Consider the following 17,516-nt stretch of genomic DNA (forward strand, 5'->3'; position numbering starts at 1 on the left):
TATATATATATATATGTACAACACTATGTTCTTCTACATAATGATACTTTGGGAGAGATGCAATAATATCCTCATACTACAGATGAGGAAACTGAGGCTGAGAAAACTTGAGAGACTTGGCCAAGGCCATATGGCTTAGTAAGTGTATGAGGCAAGATTTGAACTCAAGTCTTTCAGAGTCTAGTTCCAGCACTTTTTCATAGATGCCTCTCAGAGTGAGGGGGAAAAAAAGAGTGGGTTGTTGGAAGAAATATAGTATCATATTTTTACAAGTTTGCAAATCATTTTGTTCTCACCCCCTGGTGAAGAAGATATTGAAAGTTTCAGTATCCTCATTTTACAGATCAGAAAATTTGAGCTTAAAGAAGCTAAGTAACATGCCCAATGGGGAGCATGGGGTGTTCAGAGAGGACTAGCACCTCCAATGTGAAAGCTTGCTGAGCCCTTTTCAGGGCTGCTTATTCACCTTTGGTGCCCAACTCTCACCAAGAAGCTGTAGCATGTGAAGTAGCCATACTCTAGTAAACTATCTTGGCAGAGAGTTTCCCTCAGTTAAACAAAATTGAGGGTAACTGATGAGCCATAAGCCCATGGGAATATCTTCCACAGGCATGCGAAGACTTCCTCCAGTGGAATAGGCAGATGAGAATAGTTTGTTCCATTAGCCATGTAGGCAGCTGAAGTATGTGCTATGGAGCTTAGAGCTTGGTCAGACATCAAAGATGCCAAGGTCATCTGCTATATCCTAGGAATGATTTTTGTCTTGCCACTGGACTTGGATGAATCTGCAAGAGAGAGCCTGACCACTTTGTGAAACCCTGCCTCCCTTACATCCAGGTCATGACAGGAGTCAAGCCAGATCCCCAGGGCTTAGCAGTACCAGATCTGAAACTGTACTATAAAGAAACGATCATCAAAACAATATAGTACTGGTTAAGAGATAGAAGGGAGGATCAGTGGAATAGACTTGGGATAAATGACCTCAGCAAGATAGTCTATGATCAACCCAAAGATAACAGCTTTTGAGACAAGAACCCACTGTTTAACAAAAACTGCTGGGAAAATTGGAAAAAAAAAAACAGTATGGGAGATGTTAGGTTTAGATCAACATCTCAGACCCTATATGAACATAAATTCAGAATGGGTGAATGACTTAAATATAAAGAAGGAAACTATAAGCAAATTAGGTGCACTTAGAATGGTATACCTGTCAGATTTATGAGAAAGAAAATAATTTAAGACCAAGCAAGAGATAGAGAATATTACAAAATGAATAATTTTTGACTACATTAAATTAAAAAGAATGTGTACAAACAAAAGCAATGTAAACAAAATTAGAAGGGAAGCAATAAATTGGGGGGAAAATATTTATAACAAAAACCTCTGACAAAGGTCTAATTTCTCAAATTTATAAGGAGCTAAGTCAATTGTACAAAAAAAATCAAGCCATTCTCCAATTGATAAATGGGCAAGAGCCATGAATAGACAGTTTTCAAATAAAGAAATCAAAACTATCAATATGCACATGAAAAAGTATTCTAAATCTCTCATAATTAGAGGAATGCTCATCAAAACAACTCTGAGGTGCCACCTCATACCTAGCAGAATGGTCAATATAACAGGAAAGGAAAGTAACAAATGTTGGAGGGGTTGTGGCAAAATTGGGATACTAATGCATTGCTGATAGAGTTGTGAATTGATATAACCACTCTGGAAGGCAACTTGGAACTGTGCTTAAAGGGTTTTAAAAGACTGCCTGCCCTTTGATGCAGGCATACCACTGTTTGGGTTTGTACCCCAAAGAGATAATAGAGAAAAAGACTTGTACATAAATATTTATAGCTGCACTCTTTGTGGTGGCAAAAAAAAAAAAAAAAAAAACTAGAAAATGAGGCTATGCCCTCCAACTGGGGAATGATTGAATAAATTATGGTATCTGGTGTTGATGGAATACTATTGTGCTCAGAGGAATGATGAACTGGAGGAATTCCATGTGAACTGGAAAGACCTCCAAGAACTGATGCAGAGCAAAAGGAGAAGAACCAGGAGAACTTTGTACACAGAGACGGATATTGTAGCACGATCAAATGTAACTGACTTTGCTACTCCCAGCAATGCAATGACCCAGGACAATCCTGAGTAATTTAGGAGAAAGAATGTTTCCACATCCAGAGAAAGAACTGTGAGAACAGAAATTCTGAAGAAAAACATATGATTATCACATGGTTCAATTGGAGATGTTGACTTTAAATGTTCACTCTATAACCACTATTAATAATATGGAAATAGGTTTTGAACAATGACACATGTAAAGCCCAGTGGAATTGCTCATTGGCTCTGGGAGGGGGGAGGAAGGAGGGGAGGGAGAGAACATGAATCATGGAACCATGGAAAAATATTCTAAATTAATTAAATAAATAAAAATTTAAAGAGACATACCCCCCATGATATCATTGGTCCTATTTGAAAATGGAGGTCAAACAACAACTTCCTCAAGGCCACCAGATTAAATGGAGTCAAAAATCAAAATCCACATCTTACTAATGGGATTTATGAAGTAGTTATTCTATGTCAGACACTCTGCTGAAATTTAGGTTCACAAAGAAAAGCAGATGTTCCCTGCTCTTGAGGAGCTCAGAGTTTAATGGGAGAGGCAATGTGAAAACAGACAAGATGGATCCGGGATGAAATGAGCTTTAATCAATACAGGAATATTAAAGATAATGAGCCAAGGGAAGACACACATGAAACAAGATAAGGAAAGCTTGCCTTTCAGGGTGGGATGTGAGCTGAATCTTGAAAGAAACCAAGGAAGATATATGAGCGGCTGAGGTGGGATAATATTTCAGGCCTGTGGGGGCAGCCACGAAAATGCCTGCAGTTGGGAGGTGAAGTTTGCTATTCAAGGAACAGCAAGGAGGCCAAGATCACTGGACCACGAATTATGTGGGAGGGAGGGAAGGAAGGAGTGGAAAAGAAGTCACCTGCTCAAGTTCCCATCTTCTACCACTTCATTTCCTTTGTTTCCTGCTAGGCTCAGATCAAATCCTGTTTACAGGAAGAGACTCTTCCCAATCCAGACATCTCCTAGCTCTTTGCCTCTGAGATTCCCTTCTCACAATGCTCTGTATATATTTTGTATATATCTGGTTATTTATATGTAGACACCCTCATTGCAATCTGAGATCCTTGAGGATGGAGTCTATGTGTTCCTTTTTTTTTTTTATCACTATTGCTTCTCAGAGTGGCTGGTGTATAATAATTATCTCATTCATATTTGTAATAATTAATTATTTCTTTACATTGTCTCATGCTAATCACAATACACCGTACTATGGGCATTCTCTCTGGCTCTCCCTGATGTTCTCTAACTTCACCTCCACATTCTGGCTTCCCTGGCTTCCTTTCTATCCCAGCTCAAGGCCTACCTTCTATGAGAAGTCTTCTCCTGTCCTTAATCTTAGTGCTTTTCCTCTGAAATTATCTCTACTTTTTTCTGTATGTGTCTTGCCTGTATGTTTTCTCCTCCACTAGACTCTGACCTCTTTGAGAGAGGGGATATCTTTTGCCTTTGTGTTCCTAGTGCTCAGCACAGTGCCTGATGTATCTTAAACATTTGTAAAGGCAAGTTGACTTGGGAACATGGGATCAAATCTCAGCTTCACTGCTTGTAGGACAATGGTCAAGGGACACTGATTCTTGGTTCAATCCATGTAAAATAGCTTCAGAGGTTATTTAAAACTCTAATTCTATGATTCCCTCACTCTTGCCATCAAACAGCTTATACCCTAGGGAAGAGGGGAGCAAGATGCCTACACACAGAGTCATGGAGAGAGATTTCAGAGGAAGCTTATGAAATGCCCACCATAGAGGAGAAAAGAGCAGGTATCTGAGCTAGTTCAAAAGCAGGCAGTTGGCAGAGAGAGAGGAAGTCAACAGGGGCTAAGAATAGGGCTTCAAACATCAAGGAAAGGAAAGCAGAAAGGAAGAATGTTACTACAGTAGTCAGAATGTGATGAGATTCTGTAGCATGCAGCATCCTGGTTCTTAGAACTAAGATCATCAGTGTGTGCAATGCAAAGATGGGCAATCCCTATATAGGAAAAAGGCTGAGGGGCTCACTTCGAGAAAGACAGAGCATTGAATTGGAACAACTATTCCTCATTTGTCCTTGGCTGCTCCCCATGGGAGATTAAGAGACACACTCTTATCTGGGCTTCATTTAAAAGGCATTAACCAGAAAACGCAAGGCCCTGCTCTTGGCTCTGACTGCTTCTTTTCTGGTTGAATTCTGGTGATAGAAACAATGAATATGGCATAAAACAAGAGGCCAGCCCTCCTCATCCAAGGCGGCTAGGTGGTCCCTGGATTTGACCTCTATTCTTGCCCTCTTTAACTTGATTCTCTCTTATTATTAAGACAGACTATTGGAGACACAGATGGCCTAATTAGTGAGCACTGACAGGTCAGAATGGTGAGCCACCAGAGACATAAGAGATAAGTTAGAAGGTAAGGACCAAAGCCCTAAATGACCTGTCTGGGCCAACCCAGGAGTAGCAGAGATTCAGGTTCATCCATGCATCAGTCATGACACATTTGGAGGGAATGTGGTTGGGTAAGTCCTTTATAGAAACCACATTGGGTGTGACCAACCTCCCCACAGGCACCCATCTGTTACAAGGGAGAAGGTGCCCTCCGGTGTTGGGGGAGAAGGTTTGTTCTTCTGTTCTTGGAGTATCTTCACATAAAATTGATATTCATTGTTTAAATGGACCTGAGACCCCAATGACTGGTAGCTAAAGGTGGGGAATGAAAGATGAACCAGAATGAAGGCTTGAATCTTCAACATTAGAGAAAGCCTTCCCAATTTAACTCTTTAGAGATGGGCGGCCTCACTCTGAGAATAGACATAGATGATATGATCAAAGAATCTCATAGTTGACTAAGACCTCGAAGCTCATCCAGCTTGTTCTTCCATGAAGAGAAATCTCTTCCTTACTGTACCTGAAAAGTCCTGCTTCAAGACTGAAGGGGATCCCACTGTCTCCCAAGGCGGCATATTCCACTTGGAGATGTCTCTACTCATCAGATCCTGTTTGGTGATGTTTTTCTTTGTGTCAAGCCAAAATGGGCTCCTCAAGAATTTCATCCCTTTAAATTCTGGGCATCTTTTCTTCCAAACGCCAACCTGTCAAATACTTGAAGACACCTGGAAAATACCACTGAAATCTTCTCTTCCACACCACCACACCTTCCTCCCCAAACAATCCCATCCATTATTTTCCTTTAGCCTCTGCCTAAAGACCTCCAGGTAGGGGGAACTGAAGCAGCCCACTCTGCTCCACTCCTGGAGAGCTCCAATCATGAGGAAGCATTTCCTGGCATCAAACAAAATGTTGCATATTCTGCCCTCTAGAGATAAAACAAACATATTTCATTTGTCTTGTATATGATCCCTTTCAACTGCTTGAAGGCAATGGTCATGATCTCAGCCCCCCCCCCACTCACACATGCACACACACACACACACACACACACACAGCCATCAGTGTGCAGTTCTTCAAGAAGGCCACGTTTCATTCATTCCCTCCCTGTACCACTCTTCTCTTGCAACTTTCTGCGTCACTTTCTGTCACTCTCCTGCTGCCTTTACAGAAGCGAAAGGGGCTCACAGACAGCCGGGTTGTGCTGTTATCATCCAAAGCCATTTCCAAGGCTAAATCTTTCAGATAGTTGTCACAGCCAAGCAGTCATGGCCATGTTTTTAATGGATGGGCCCAAGGGAGGCTGAAAGAGTTTTACTACACAAAGCCAAAGATGATCTCATTTTTTGTTGTTGTTGAACATGTAGACCATCCACTGGTCTGGAGGACACTAGAACCATTGAGCCTTCTAAGTCCTTGCCTGCAATGGCCTCGAGTGGCCATGGCCCGTGCCTACATTTTCTCAGTGGTTTTTCAAAGGTTGTTTGATCTGTTTGCTCATCGGGATGCCAGAAAGGCTTCCTTCCTCAGTCCATCGCCATCCATGACTCCTGATCTCTCTAGAGAGGAAGGCAGTTCCCAGGCCCGTCATCATCTCTGGGGCCTGCAGATGGCAGCAACTCTACATCTTCCACTGCCAATAGATGTTGAAAGGCAGGATCCAGAGCTGCTCTAACTACTGCTTTCTGGCAGTTGCTAAACACCAATAGTGTGCAGGAAAAGTGCTAAATCCCGGGAGTACCAAAAAGAGTCTCTGCCCCTGAGAAGCCCCAATTCTGATGGGGGAGATGATATACAAACCTGTGTGTACATACAAAGTAGACGGGAAGAATTGGGGATATCATGATAGGGAAGGCACTGGAATCAAAGGTGATCAGGGAAGGCTTCCCCTAGAAGGTGGGATTCTAGCTGGGATTTGAAGGAATCCAGGGAGGGCAGGATCAAAGATGAAGAGGGAGGGGGCAGCTAGATGGCTCAGTGGATCGAGAGCCAGCATGATGGGAGGTCCTGGGTTCAAATCTGGCCTCAGACACTTCCTAGCTGTGTGACCTTGGGCAAGTCACTTTACCCCCCATTGCCTAGCCCTTACCACTCTTCTGCCTTGGAACCAATACATAGTATTCATTCCAAGATGGAAGGTAAGGGTTTAAAAAAAGATGAAGAGGGAGAATATACCAGTTTTGGGGAAGGGAGGCAGGAGGAAGGAAACAAGCACTCATTTCGATGCCACTATGTGCCAGGCACTGAGCTAAATGCTCTACTAATATTGTCTTGTTTGATCCTCACAATAATCCTGAGAGGTGGGTGCTATTATTGTCCCCTTTTTATAGTTGAGGAAACTGAGGCCAATACTGGTTAAGAGACTTGCCCAGAACCACACAGCTAGTTTCTGAGGTTATATTTGAATTCAGGTTTTCCTGACTCATGGCCAGGGCTCAATAAGCCACTGTGGCACCTGTTAAAATTTGGAGAGACTCCAGATTTCCCTTCTTGCAGCACCTTCTCTCAAGTCTGAAAAGACCTTGTATTGTTCACATGTTGCCCTCCACCCCTTAACTATGTCTCTGCCTTCCTTTAGATCCAGCCCTTACCACAGATCCTGGAACCCAGGACCTTGATATGAGTTTCTTTACACGATGTGTCATATGTTCTTTCTAATCTCATAAAACATCACTTCCAGGATCTGGGTGGATACTGGTACTAGATTTCTTTCCCATAGGCAGTAGTGGTGCCACCCACTAGGATGCCACTTGTCATCAGTTCTAAAAAGAAGAACCCACTGGCCTTTAATTAGCCCCCATCAGGTGCCTGTCTGCGTGTTCACCTGACTCACCTCATCCTGACTCAGTGAGATCCAGTGCTGAGTGTGTCAGTGAAAAGGGACAATAAAGGGGATCCAAAGGCTTCGTTTACCCAATTCCCTCTATAACCTGGTATAGTGGAAAGAGAATCAGGCTGGGAGACAGAAGTTCCTGGTTCTGAGTTCTGGTTCCACCATTGTGTAACTCCAGTAAATGTCTTTTCCTTTGCCTCAATTTCCTCAGTTGCACACAGAAGGGAGGGTTTGGATCAGGGAACTTCTAAGAACCATTTGATTTGAGGCCATCAGCAACCTCAAATTTCAATTCTGACTACATCACCCAGATTGCCCTGCTTGACTCTAATTTATTTTCAGGAATGAAATATCCCTGTCCACAGAATACCCTGCAGGGGGAAGTGGGGGCGGCAGGATCCCTCTTCTATATTCCTGACAAATGACCATCCAGCCTCTGCTTGGAGACATCAACTAAGAAAGAATCTACTGTCTCCTACTTTGGGCAGCGCTAATTCTTAGATATTTTCCCCTCAAATCAAGTCTAGATTTGTTTCTTTCTTCTTCACATCCCAGTTCCTCATGCTGATCTCTAGGGGCAAGTAGAATATATATGTCCAATCACTGTTTGATAATCTAGGCCCATGATGGCAAATCTATGGCACACATGTCAAAGATGGCACACAGAGACCACTCTGTGGGCATATGTACCATCCTGGCAGAGCTGCTCCCTTCTCCCTCTCCATTGTGTCTCCCCACCCCTCTTTGCTTACATTCTCCCCTAAGTGGGGTGCTCAGGCTCTTCCCTTACTCTCTCTCCTGTCTGGCCTAGGACCTAGGGCTCCCTTCCCAGGCTGAGGCTGAGGGGAGGCTTGGTGGCCAAGCTTTTGAGGAGGAGTAGACTGAGCCCTCACCACAGGCTGAGTGCTACTACCCTGGATGGTGGGAAAGAAGGAAACAGCAGAGGAGGCTCCCACCAAATGTCCCACCCCCATTCAACTTCCAAGTCTACAGAACCTCCCCTATCCATTCCCTGGGGCTCTTCCTTGGCTTTCAGGATCCAAACCTCCCTAGGAAGAGCCTGCTTTGAGTACCAGGGAGGGTCCCCTGGCTATACTAAGACCCACCCCCACTTTCCGTAGGGCCATCAAGACCCACCTATAGTGACTCCCACCCCCATCAAAGAGTTTTAGTGAGTGCACACATGGTGGCTTTCTGAAGGGAAAGAAACTCCAAGATTCTACCCACTACCTACTAACCTCCAAGACTTGGGAGGGGGGGGGGAGCACAAGGTCACCTGACAGTGCTGCCCTCACCTAGAAGATTTCAGGTCAGAGGGACTGCAGCCAGATGAGAATCACTGGTAAAACAATTCTTGCAGGCCCAGACTTGATCTGAATCCAGATCAGGAGTAGCTACACCAAAGGACAATTCTGTTGTTTTTTTTTTTTTAAAGGGAAGCTCATCTTATTCTAGAACCTTATTTAAGTTACCTCTTCTCTCTCCAATCAAATAGTGGTAGGACTTGCTGGCCCAAGAATCTCCCAACTGGTTTTTCCTGAAGAGAGCTGCCTAAGGTGGTCAACAACATCATGAAAAATAGATCCTACTCCATACATGATCTATTGTAGGGGGGAGGGGGGCAGGGCACTGCATGAAGAGTCTATGGGGTATGGGCATGGCATGTGTTCTTTAAAAGGTTCTAAAAGTTTCATCATCACTGATCTAGGCCTTCAAATCCATGACGATTGCTACCTTACCTTAGCCTTGTCCAAGTCTTTTCTTCTAAGAGTTCTATATGTTCTATATGATCTCCTTCAATAAATCCTCAAATTCTATGAATTTGAGACCTTTAGACATCATGGGTGCTCTTTCCCCAAGACTCTCTGGCTTTGACAGATCTTTCTTCAAATGCTATGCCCAATATTCTACACAATATTTGAGATGTGATCTGAGAGGGCAGAGGACAGTGAAAGTGTCACCTCCTTGTTCCTGAAAGCTTCACCTCTCTTCCTTCACTCGAAAATCACATCAGCATTTGGGTCACCATAAGATCTCTGACTCATAAACAGATAACCAAAAATTAACAAACATTTATTAATGACTCCCTATGGGCCAGGCACGATGCTAGACACTAGGGGTACATATACACTTAATGAAGCATTTCTTTACTCAAAAGAGTTTATATTCAAATAGGAGAGATAATACAGAATGAATATAAAGAGAATAAATATACACACGTGCACACACACACGCATATATATACTACATTGTTGTATCTGAGGTAGTTTTGAAGGGAGGCCACTAGCAACTGAAGTTATCAGGAAGAGCTTTACAAAGAAGATGGCCCCTGATGTGGAAGGGCTGTGGGAAATCAGGTACACAACCTGGACACAATCTAGTTTTCCAGCTCTTTTGAATATTCTCTCCCACTCTGTGGTCTAGCCACTCCATTGCCCATCTCCATGATTTTGCCATAAGACCTGGAATATGATATTCAGAAAGGCAAGAGAAGTAAGGAACTTAAAATGTATAAAGATACATATTTATTTCTGGACATGGACAATGGAATACTTGTTTTGACAAACTATATACTGAGGACTTGATATTTTGTTTGGTGGGGGATTCTTTTTGATGGTGTTGGTGATCTCATTTACAGATGTGAATGTAAAGGAGGGTTAACTAAAGACAAAAAAGCAACCTAAAAAAGTGGTGGTCCATAAGCTCAGTCTTTAAATAAGACAGGTACTCTATGAAGTGGTGGTGGGAGGGAGAGTCCTGCAAGTATGGGCAACAGCTTTGGCAAAGCCATGGAAATGGGCAATGGAGTGTAATGTGTGAGGAACAGAGAAAAAACTTGTTTGGCTAGACCACAGAGTGGGAGAGAATATTCAAAAGAGCTGGAAAAACTAGATTGTGTCCAGGTTGTGAAGGAAGAGATCTTAAGATCAAAGAAGGAGTTTATCTTTTATCTTGAAGGCAATAGAAAACCATTGGAATTGATTAACCAGGGGAATGATGGGTAAGATCTAAAATTAAGGATAATGATTTTGGAAGTAGGGTGTTGGACTGACTGAAGTGAGAAGAAAAGGCAGGGAGTCTAAATAAAAGGTCTTAGAAATAACCCAGCAAGAGAGACCAAGATTCTAAACTAAGAAGGTGATTGTTTGAGTAGAGGGAAAGGATTTGAAACAAGAGATGTGATAGAGGTAGAGAGGAAAAGATGCAACAATTGATGAAATATATGGACTTGGAGAGAGTGAAGAATCATGGGTAATGCCAAGGTTATTAAAGACTAGAAGGCTAGTGATCCCTTCAAAAGAAATGGGGAAGATGGGGAAGAGGAGAATTTGGGTGGGGAGTCAGTATAGCCAGTTCTTTTCTAGATGTGTAGAGTTTGAGCTGGTTCTGGAACATCTCCTTTGAAATGTTCACTAGGCAGTTGATAACATAAGATAAAAGTCCAGAGGATGGATTGGTGCTGGCTATGGAGACCTGTGTGCCATCTGCATAAAATAATAATTAAATCCATGAGAGCTGATGAGGTCATTAAGAGAGAGTACAGAGATAGAAGAGGGCCTCACACAGAGCCTTGGAAAAACCCCATATTTAGGTGACCTGATGGAAAAGGTAAACCAAGAATGGAGAAAGAGGAATGGTTTGTCACCCAGATGGAGAACCAAAACATTAGGGGGCTATAGTAGCCAACACTGAGGGGGACCCTAAGAGGAAGAAAGTAGCAATGGAAAATGGTGAAGATACTATGTCAGGTCTAATGAGAGCTAAAAAGGGGGTGGGGATGGGAGGAATTGTTTAGATACAGTGGAAAGATGAATGGAGTTGGCAACAAAGGACTTCCTTTCAAATGCCAGCTCTATCACATACTGCTTTGTGACCTGGGCAAATGATTTCATCTCTATGGGCTTCTGTTTCCTCATCAGAAAAATGAAGGGATGGGATTAGATGACCTCAAAGGCTCTAAATCTATGATCCTATGAGTAAGCTGTTAGGAGGTCGTGTTCCCGGAGAAAGGAGTTTCATTTAAGAGAAAAGGAAAGAGAGAGGAGAGGGGAGGAGAGGGGAGGGGAGGTGAAGGGAGGAGAGGAGAGGAGAGTGGAGAAGGGAGGGGAGGAGAGGTCGTTCTTATGAAATCATTCCCTGAGTTCAAAATCCTCACATGGTAACAGCTCAACAAAGAGCTGACTTTAACAGAAAAGAAAGATTTCCTTAGCATAACTGAATTATCCACATGGTTTAATAATAACAATAATAGTATTTTTGTCGTTTCTGCTGTGTGCCAGCCTCTTTGCTAAGTGCTTTCCAAATATCTCAATTTATCCTCACTACAATCTTCGGGGGAATGTTTCTATTTTATGAATGAAGAAATGGACATAAGGTAAAGACTTTCCCAGGGTCACACAGCTAGTGTCTGAGGAAAGATTTGAACTGTCCTAATTCTGGGAAGCCCTGCACCACTTACTACCTCCCATCTGTGAGAACCAAAATGGAAAAATTGAACTGGTTCCTAAAGCTTTCTAGTTAAAATTCCCTCCTGGCTATGTACTATTCTCAAGAAAAAAAGTAACATGATACAGAAGCAAGATTTGGTGCTTGTGTATATATGTGTAGACACTCTCTTTTCTAACTAGGAAGATAAATGCGACTGTTCAATGAGTCTACACGCACAAGCACAAGGAGTATTGCACACTCTAGCCAGCTGCACCACAGTAGTATAATGGAGAGTGTCCTGTCATGGAGTAAAGAAGTTCCAAGTTCAAATCCTTTTCCTCAGACACTTATGAACTGTGAAACTTTGGCCAAAACACTTTTAATATCTATGAGTCTGCTTCCATAGCCATAAAGTGGATTTACTAGCAGCGCCTACCTCCTAGGGTTGCTGTGAGACTCCCATTATATAAGTCTTGCCAAGCACTTTGCAAACCTTAAGATTCTAGATGTTTGCTGGTGCTTATCACCACCATCATCACCACCACCACTGATCTCTGTTCATTGGTTTTACTTTTATTTCTCTCTCTCTCTCTCTCTCTCTNTTTAAAAGATTTGCCATCACTGCCCTAGTGCACTGACCGCCTAGAAAGGAGGTGAGGAAACCTCTTCAAAAAGACAAATCAGCTCCTACTGTTTAGGCAATCTATAGTCTTGATTGCCTAGAAGCTCTAAGTCAAGTGACTTGGCCAGAATCACTCAGCTAAGATATGTTAGAGGTGGGATTTGAACTGAGATGTTCTTTAATTTGGGGACCAAGTTCTCTCTGTCTGTCTTTCTCTCTCTGTCTGTCTGTCTCTCTCTCTCTCTCTCTCTCTCTCTCTCTCTCTCTCTCCCTCTCTCTCTCTCTCTCTCAAATTCCGTGTTACATGGGATACCTCTCTGGGTAGAGGATTAGGAAGGGATTTATTTCAAAATAAAAAGAGATTAAAATCAGTTTTTTTTTAATTTTATAATCAAAAGAATTTATTTTATTTGTTATGCTCCCCTGGGTGATATTGAAAGGTCTCTGTCATGACACCTTCTGTTTTCGTTCTTTACTCTGTTCTTTTCTCTATCTCTTAGTCCTTTTCTATGGGTCTCTCTTTCTCCCTATTTCTTTCACAGTCTGTGTCCTATCTCCCTCTCTTATGTCTCTCTTTGACTTTGTGCCTATTTCTCACTCATCCACTACCATGTTTGTCTTTCTGTTTGCATCATTCTTTGGCTTTGTTACTTTCTTTCTCTTTCTCCTTGTCTCTGTGTCTCTTTCTCAAACTTCTCTCCAGTCACTCCCACATTGACACAACCTCAGTTTCCTACCAGAGTGAATTTAACTCCTCTGTGTATGTAACCAGAGTCTTAAAGAATGTTCAGGTTCCTTCTGTCCAAGGCAGGCTCACTGGTCCCAAGAATGAATGAGGAGCAAACCTGAACTCAATATCCTCAGAAATCTCTTCTAGCTCCAAGTCATTTTTTAATCTATGATTTTCAAGGTGTCCAAGCCTGTCTTTCCTCTCCTGCATTCTACATGAGGCAGACTAGCCTCCTCCAGTAAGTATAGGTCCCTCTCATGATTCATTCAGAGCTAGCCACACCCTGGGAGTGACTTTTGCTCCAGAAGGAAACACTAAGTGTCTTCTTGTCTGAGGCAGAAAAGATGCATCAATTTAATCAAAACTCAATTTCGGTTTGCTGAGTGTGTTTTCTATTAAATAGTTATTAGCAACAATACTAAACATCAATAGAAACACAGGAACTTGCTTTGTAACTATTTAAAATTAAATTAATTTTCAACCCCTTAAGATTCCATAATGCTCTTTTCCATCATTCCTGCTAAGACTTCATTAGAATTCTTTGGCCGTTTCTTCTTTTTTCATCATCCTTCAAGTGATGGTAATTGATGAGTAGGCCATTCTTCTCATTCTTTTTCCCCTCTCATTTGGCATTTATCTGTTGTTAGCCTTTGCTATCTCTTTGATCAAATGAGATAATGCTTGTAAAGTGCTTAGCACAGTGCCTGGCACATACTCAATACTTAATAAACATTTATTCCTCTTATTCCACCCCTCCATAAAGTATTTCTGTAATCTGTTTTTCCTTTACTTTGGACACGACACAATGTCATTATATAAAATACAAGTTAGAGAAAACATGGCTTCTTCCTAGGGACACAAGCCACGTTTGTCAGGGTTTTCCTTAGTTTTATACCTACTGTTATGACAGAACCAGCATTGTAGACTAGACCAAGTTGAGCCTGGCCTTCAAAAGATGCCCCTGTACCAAACACTCTTAATTGCCAAATGATGTGAAATGAAAAGGTTTCAATTAAAAGAAACTAAATCATTGGAGAAAGTGGAATATATCTAAAAAATTACCAAAATGGTCATATTCTTCCCTCTACAATTCCATATTTTTATCTGCCTGGAAACTGTAGCAGGAAGACAAAAACAACATTGAAAACTAAGTCTGGTGGTTCATTCTGGAGATTAGAATAGAATGAGAAAATCACAAATTATCTTTATCATTAACATAAAGAGGATAACTAAGCCAGAGCATGGAAAGGTTATTGAACCCAGATGCAATGCTGGGTTAGTTATATCTAGAACCATCCTCGTCATTATACATAGATGTGTCTTCTCAGTTGAAAATATTGACTTACACAACTATGAGTGTATGATAGGCCAAGTCTGAAAGGCACCGATTCTTCACTGGCTGGCCTTTTCAAGCCCTTGGAGATGGTCAAAAGAAGTCACTTGAACCCCAGCCTCTTGGACCAATCTAGTCTCAGGGATGCCCTCTCTGCATTTCAAGGGGAAAATGAGGCCAGTCCTTATGTCAAGGCCTTCTCATTCTGGTCACAATTATTTAAAAAATTCATTCTTAAGCCTGGAAAGATTTATATGAACTGATGCAAAGTGAAGTGAGCAGAAACAGGAAAACACCATATATGGAAACAGCAATATTGTACAATGATTAACTGTGAAGGACTAAACTATTATCAGCAAAGCAAGCTTCCAAGAAATCCACAATAGACTCATGATGAAAAATGCTATGCACAGCCAAAAAAGGAACTGTTGGAATTTGAGTGCAGATCAAATCAGGCCATTTTTACCTACATTTCCTTTGTGAGTGCATGTGTGATATATATCTTCTGTCATGGCATGAGCAATATGGAAATGTGTGTTACATGAAAGCAATGGCATTATCTATATCAGATTATTTCCCACCTGTTGAGGGAGGAAGGAAGAGAGAGAATCTGAATCATAAGATGTCAGAAAAAAATATCAGAACTTTTTCTACATGTAATTGAAAAAATAAATTAAAAAAAGATTTCTTCAATTTTATGAACCAGTGTCTGTGTGTTTGCTGTCCCTGAGCAATTGTGGCCAATAGCTCTGTCTGTGTCCTCGATGATTCTCCTGCTCCAGTATAATTCATTGGCCACATTCCCTAATCTATTTTGATATCCATGATTTCATTGTAAGCATTTGTAACTTATTTGTTGATATGGGATGGTAAGCTTCTAAGATATCATGCTAGCCCCTTGATTGTGTTTTTCTACGTATCCATTAAATGCCAAATTTTGCATCCTGACATATCCTATAGCAGTTTTCATCACTGAATTGCATGATCTAAAGCTATCCATAAACCAGAGCCTCAGTAGGCTAATTTTTCCTGTAATAACTGGTGGCACTGACGTGTCTTTGAATCACTGTGAAAAACTCAAATCTCCATTTAAAGCAACAAATTGGAATGACTCACCCATTTATTTAATGTTGGTTAAGGTAACACATCTGTCATGCATGGAGTGTCTTTTTGTTCTGCTCTTACATCTGAGCTTTTTCATGGGCTTACCAGGGAACAAATCACTTTTAATAACATTCAACAAATCATTTAGCACATACCTGTTTTCAGCTGTTACTATCTGTGACTGGATGAGATTATGTGTAAAGTGATTGGCACAGTGTCTGTCATATAAGTACTAAAGAAACATTTCTCTGCTTCCCTCTCCCTCTCTATTGTTATTCCATATTCTTAGCAAGTCCTTAGTAAGTGAGCATTTCTGTAATATTTTTTCCTACTTAGAATGTGTCCTGAGAACATCTATTAGACCTCTTCATATTTTTTGGGGGGGATGAGAAAGTGTTCATCATTCTGGAGATGCCTTTGGGTAACAAACCCTGTGTTTCATTAACACGAAGCAGGATTTCTTTGTTTGTTTGGGCACTTGTTGGAACTCTTGCTCCTTTCACCATGCCAAAATAGACATTAATTCTTCTATTGCATAGGTCAGACAGTCAGTAAACAAATTTCCATTCATGTCCTTCTTTTTGCCAGGCACTGTACTAAGTGTTGGGGCACTAAGAAAGACAAAACACTGTCCCTGCTTTAAGCAGCCCCTAATCTGATGGGAGAAGACAACACAGAGGAGGAAGACGTAATTCCTCTTTACAGGATGGGGTGAGGAGGAAGGAGAGAGTTCCAGAACAGAGACATGATGATGTCCTGCAGGCAGGTGGGACATCATGAAGTGGCTATCTCAACCCCCTCTCTGATGTCTACACTCCACTCTATTCCATTGGTGTTAATTGTTCTAAATAATGCTGTTTTTTTTCTGAAAAGCTTTACATTCAAGATGCCAGTCAGTCTCTTAACATACTCAGCTTTAGCCTTCTTCATAATGATCTCATACTTAATATGGCATTCCTGGAAAAGACCACATTGTAAAGGAATAGAGTGCCCATTAGTTGATTTCGACCTCTGAATTAAAGCTCAAAGACTTCTGTCACTCTTCTTCCTCCCTCACATTCCATGAAGAATTTATCCTTATTGAGTCCATACGGTACGGTATGTTAATATCCTTTTTCCACACTCCCTGTTCCTTTTTGTTGTCTTTAATTGGTTGATTCCATTTTTAAATATTCCATTTGATGTTCTGTCTAGATATCTGTGGTTCTAAAGTTCTTCCAGAGGCTTTCTGTATATTCTCAATCCTGTTCACAGGCTATTTCTACCATTGTGGCATTTGATGCCACTCCCTAGGATTATTACCAGTCAGCTCTTATCTTTCCTCCTAGGGTCCCTACCCTTACAATGACCATAGTATGTGCTTTTGTGAGTGGCTCCTAACCCTTTAGAGAGTTATGGGAGAAATGCATTTAATTAGGAGTGTTAGCTCTATCAATATGCTAGTAAAATGTTTAACAACAGGCTCGGGGGTTGGGGGGTAATTTTACCCAGGACTCACTTTTTTTTTTAAACCCTTGTAATTCGGTGTATTGTCTCATAGGTGGATGATTGGTAAGGGTGGGCAATGGGGGTCAAGTGACTTGCCCAGGATCACACAGCTGGGAAGTGGCTGAGGCCGGGTTTGAACCCAGGACCTCCCATCTCTAGGCCTGACTCTCACTCCACTGAGCTACCCAGCTGCCCCAGGACTCACTTTTAAGTTTAATCTGCATTGTTAACATTTTGTCTATCACTTTTAAAATTCTAGACAGTCAACAAAACAATAAATTAAGACTTGATTTGTTGCTTTTGCTCATTTCCTATTTCTTTTTTTTTTTTAATCCTTCCATTCTGTCTTAGAATAAATACTGTATATTGGTTCCAAGACAGCAGAGTGGTAAGGGCTAGGCAATGAGGGTCAAGTGACTTGCCCAGGGTCACACAGCTAGGAAGTGTCTGAGGCAAGATTTGAACCCAGGACCTCCCATCTCTTGGCCTGACTC

Source organism: Gracilinanus agilis, chromosome 3 (genome assembly GCF_016433145.1).
Source record: "Gracilinanus agilis isolate LMUSP501 chromosome 3, AgileGrace, whole genome shotgun sequence".
NCBI classification, from domain to species: Eukaryota; Metazoa; Chordata; class Mammalia; order Didelphimorphia; family Didelphidae; genus Gracilinanus; species Gracilinanus agilis.